The 4797-nt window shown below is 43.3% G+C and overlaps 1 pseudogene; it reads right to left on the bottom strand.

Annotated features, from left to right (window-relative positions):
* Positions 1-1269: 1269 nt before the first annotated feature.
* On the bottom strand, positions 1270-4559 carry LOC114638408 (annotated as a pseudogene).
* Positions 4560-4797: the final 238 nt, after the last annotated feature.

The following is a 4797-nucleotide window of genomic DNA, read 5'->3' as shown; positions in this document are numbered from 1 at the left end:
GTGACTATTGTTGGGCTTTTGTCACGGAGAAATTACTGTCTAAGCAAGACGTAATTACAACTTCCACATCAACTCTACATTTTATTTTATTTTATATTTTATTTTTTACATTTCAAATGTTATCCCCTTTTTCCTCCACAAACCCCCTATCCCATTCTCCCTGCCCCTGTTTCTGTGAGGGTGCTCCTCATTCACCTCACTACCCTGGCATTCCGCTATACTGGGGCATTGAGCCTTAGCAGGACCAAGGGCCTCTCCTCCGATTGATATCAGATAAGGCTATCTTTTGCTGCATATGTAGCTGGTGCCATGGGTCCTGCCATGTGTACTATTTGGTTGGAGGTTTAGTCCATGGGAGCTCTGGTTGGTTGATATTGTTGTTCTTCCTATGGGGTTGCAAACCCCTTCAGCTCCTTCAGTCCTTTTCCTACCTCCTCCATTGGGGTTCCCATGTCCAGTCCAATGGTTGGCTGCGAGCATCTGCATCTGTATTTGTCAGGCTCTGGCAGAGCCTCTTAGTAGACATCTATATCAGGGTCCTCTCAGCAAGTACTTCTTGGCATCTGCAATAGAATCTGGGTTTGGTATCTGTATATGGGACGGATTCTTAGCTGGGACAGTCTCTGGATGCCCTTTCCTTCAGTCTCTGCTCCACACTTTGTAGTCCCTGTATTTCCTGGCAACTGATATCTCAGATGAACAAAAAGTGAATCACAGTAAACACAACCTCCAACAGCACATCCAAGGCCTGACACCATCTCAGGAAGACACTGGGGATCAGGCCTGGTGCATGGTCTTCATAGCTGTTTTCCATGTCCACACTGAGATTCAATGAATCTGAGGTTCTCTTGTGTTCAAGCTTGGTACTTTCAGTATAACCATCCAAGGATGGTTTCAGAAGAAGGGATTCTGTCTTGGAAGAGAAGGCCTTCATTTTTGAAGTTAAACCTTTCTACAAGTTTTCTACTGATCTGTCTTCTTATGGACCACTGCATTGCTAGAATTATTGTCAACCAGGGATTTGAACAACTCAAAGAGGCCCAGCTTGGAATTTCAGAGGGAAAGTGGGTAAAGATAAACCTTAGCTGTTGTCCTTAAAGTTCTAATCTGTATCGGTCTCAGAAAAGTATAAGCAATATTTTCATTTTCTTTACATTCATTCACCCGGTTAGTGCTTTTCTGTGGGTTTCTCAGTATGAGTCCAAACCTCTCACAAAGCACCTTCAAACACAAGTTATGGCTGCAAGTCTAGAAGCTCTACACAAGAACTTATGTCAATAATGGTTCAAGAAAATTGAGGACCAGATCCCCTTCAGTCCCACAGTTGGAATAAGTAGTTGAAGCCTTGGTGGTTTTCCTTTTCTTGGCAGATGGATGCTCAAATGCCTCTCTTAACCCTGCAGCTTTTTGTTTAAAGAAGTTTATGTTCTGGGCACTCTCTTGGCCCCACGCAGAGCCAAAGGAAGTGGTATCTTGAACCACAAGGTGGGTGTACTTGGTGGGACCAGGCAATCCAAAATTCTTGACTTGTATGACTTTTGGAAGAATGTTTTGTTTTTTAAAAATGGTCCTCAAGAGTAGATGCAATAAAATCGCTCTTGTAGACTTCTTCATCCTCATCCATGAACCTCAGTGATAATACTTTTGTAAAAACTTGTATTTGCCTTTGATAGCATTGTTGGTAATGACTTTGCCATTTGCCCCGAAGTTCAGCCTGCCTTTCTTCCTCAGTCAGGTTTCTCATGCATTCAATTTCTGCTTTCTCATTTTCAAGCACTTCTCAGTCTTCTTTCTCCCCCCTGATTCTTTTAAGCTCGAGAACTTTCCATGCCTCATACTCCTCCTCCTCACTTTCATCATCAATATTGAGTGCATCCAGGATGGCAAAGAACCACTTGTTCTCCTCTAACTCTTTCTTGGTCTCTTAGTCTACAATCTTGAGCAAGTACTTGCACTGCTCCTCAGCCATGCGTTTTGCTTCTTGTTCCAGGTCCTTCTGTCCCAATGCTTCAGCTTCTCTTCCTTGAACTTTCACCTGATCGTCAATTTCTTCCTACTCTTGCTCCCCGCTATCTTCTCATTCCATGAGCCAAGCATCTCCTACTTCTGAGTCACTTTCTCCTACTACTTCAGGTTCCAGTATTTTTCTAAGTCGAGCCAATCTCTCTTCCACATCTTCACTAATGCGGTTCCCTAAACGGCGAGGTTGGGGATCACTGCATGAATCCTCTTCCTGTTCCTCAGGCTCTGCTTCTTATGGCTTAGCTTTCTTAAGGATGAAAAATTCTTCATCCTCTTCATCTGAGGACTCCATAGGGGCATAATCTGGTCTCTTTCCAGACAGATAACATTTGACCTTCACCTTTTCCATTGAAATTTCACACTCAGCAATCCACCTCCCCAACAATGGTCAGCAGCAGCTGTGAATGGAAGTCCAAGGATTTAGCAGTTGCTAAGTCCCACAAGGCAAGCAGGTGAAGGAGAATCTTTCTTCCTTCTTCCAAAGTCCTTATACAGGTCTCCAGCAGAAGGTGTGGCCCAGATCAAGGTGTGTGCCACCATGTCTTGATCTGTGACTTGCTTTATCCCAGGCTGACCTTGAACTCAAAGATCTCCTTGCTTCAGTCTCCTGGGATTAAAGGCATGTGCTACCTTGCCTGGGGCTAAGATGCTCATGGCCACTGTGAGCCTTAAGATCTTTCATGCCAAGATTCACTTCAGAAACTTGTATCTCCCAGCCTCAAGATCAGGACAACAGGTGGGCCTTCCAATTCTGGATTGTAGTTCTTTTCAGATATAGTCAAGTTGACAACCAGGAATAGCCGCTAGAGACTGTGGTCGTCCTGACTGTCCTTGAACTCACTCTTTGGGCCAGGCTGGCCTTCAACTCCGATTTGCCTGCCTCTGCCTCCACAGTGCCCCACAGATGTGCCCATCACTGCCAGGCTCACTCACTTAATTTTTTTTTTTTTAAGAAGTCCTATGCACTTGGACACGGATGCAGAGGGCCCAGAGGTTGACTCAGACACATTTATAATTTTCTACCTTATATTAAAATGAAATTTTAAGAAGATTTACTTTCGTATATATCTGTTTTGCCTGCATGCATGCATGTACCCCAAACAGGAATGCTGGGTGTTGGAGAAAATCAAAAATAGGTTTCAGATTGCCTGGAATTAGAGTTATGGATGACTGGGCCACATACTCCTCTGTAAGAGCAACAATTTCCCTTAACCACTGAGCCATCATTCCAGTCCCAATACCTTTTTTTTCTGAGGCAGGGTCACTTTATATAGACCTGGTAGGTAAGGAACTAGCTTAGTAGACCAAGCTGGTCTCAAACTCACAGAGCTCTGTCAGCCTTTGCCTACTGATTGCTTAAATGCATATGCCATCACACTTAGGGTTTTTTTTTTAAATTTCTTTCTTAAGACAGGTCCTTTCACTCAACTTGTTGCTTACTATTTCAGCTATATTAGCCAGCCATCAAGCCTCAAAGATCCTCCCACATCTCTTCTTTCCACAAGGGGTTCTATACGGAAGCCAGGGGTCTGAACTCAGGTATAGTAAAGGTACCTGTCTTCCGAGCTTCTCTCTCTTAAATGCTATGGAAGCCTTTACAACAACAAAACTTAGTATTCTAACTTTACCAACTTCTACATTCTTTTCCTCTAGCTCTTGTGCTGAACCAGATGATTTCTTCCAAAACACGAACAAGTTGGAGCTCAAGAGGTGGCTCAGCAGCTAAGAGGATCTACTGCTCATGCAGACAACTCAACTCAAACATATCCAAGTTTCACATATAACCCAGGACCACCTGCCCAGGGATGGCACCACCCACAATAGGCAGGATCCTCCCACATCGATCACTAATGATGAATATAACCTACAGCCATGACCATAGGCCTATCTGATTGAATCAATTCCTTTATTGAGGTTCCTCTCCCCAGATGATTCTAGTTTGTATTATATTCACAAAAACTAACCAGAATATAATTGGATGAATGTTTCTACTTTATCCTGAGTTGCTGTTATTAAGGTCCACCAACCCCAATGTACAACTTAAGCTTCATCATAAACACACACAACACAGTGTGAAGGTAGTGGTAGATACTATCCATGATTTCAGTCACCTACTGGGAATCCTAGATTCAGCCATCTACTGGGAGTCCTGGATTCAATCATCTACTAGAAGTCCTGGATTAATCCCCAGATATGGAGGAAAACCAATTCCCTACACCTGAAGTATTCTGGGATGTACACTTACTAATAAAACAATACCATGTCACATTTTTTTCTAACCCTCTTTGTACATTGGATGATCCCATGCAAGTTTTTGTTTCTCGATGACAGAAGTACCAAGGGAGAGAACTGAGGTTTATACTGATCTTGTTGTTATTTTCCAGTGGCTGAGTGGCTAGCACAAGACTCATATCCAGGTTCAATTCTTCAACTGAGCATCTAGGGATAATGATTTTTGCTTCACAGAATTCCCCAACTTACATCTGCTTAAAGTCAGAATTCCCAAGAGATTCTTCACTCCCCACTTTACCTGTCATGTTGGTATCTCTAAACTCTTAAAGTCTTTGCTGAACCACATTCAGAAACCTGTGGTTCTCCAAGTCCACTCCTGCCCCCTCATCCACATTTAGCCCATGAGCCCTGTTTACCTCTGAAGAAGACCTCGGCTCCCTTGCATCTTGTTAACACATCATCATCCACCATCTCTCACTTCTTGATAACTGATCTCCATGTTCTCATACTCACCCATTCCCAATTGGTGCTTTGCTGTTGTCA

This window comes from Grammomys surdaster, unplaced genomic scaffold (genome assembly GCF_004785775.1).
Source record: "Grammomys surdaster isolate TR1022 unplaced genomic scaffold, NIH_TR_1.0 125600, whole genome shotgun sequence".
Classification (NCBI taxonomy): domain Eukaryota; kingdom Metazoa; phylum Chordata; class Mammalia; order Rodentia; family Muridae; genus Grammomys; species Grammomys surdaster.
Note: the sequence above shows the minus strand (reverse complement) of the source record. Positions and strands in the feature narration are given on the sequence as shown.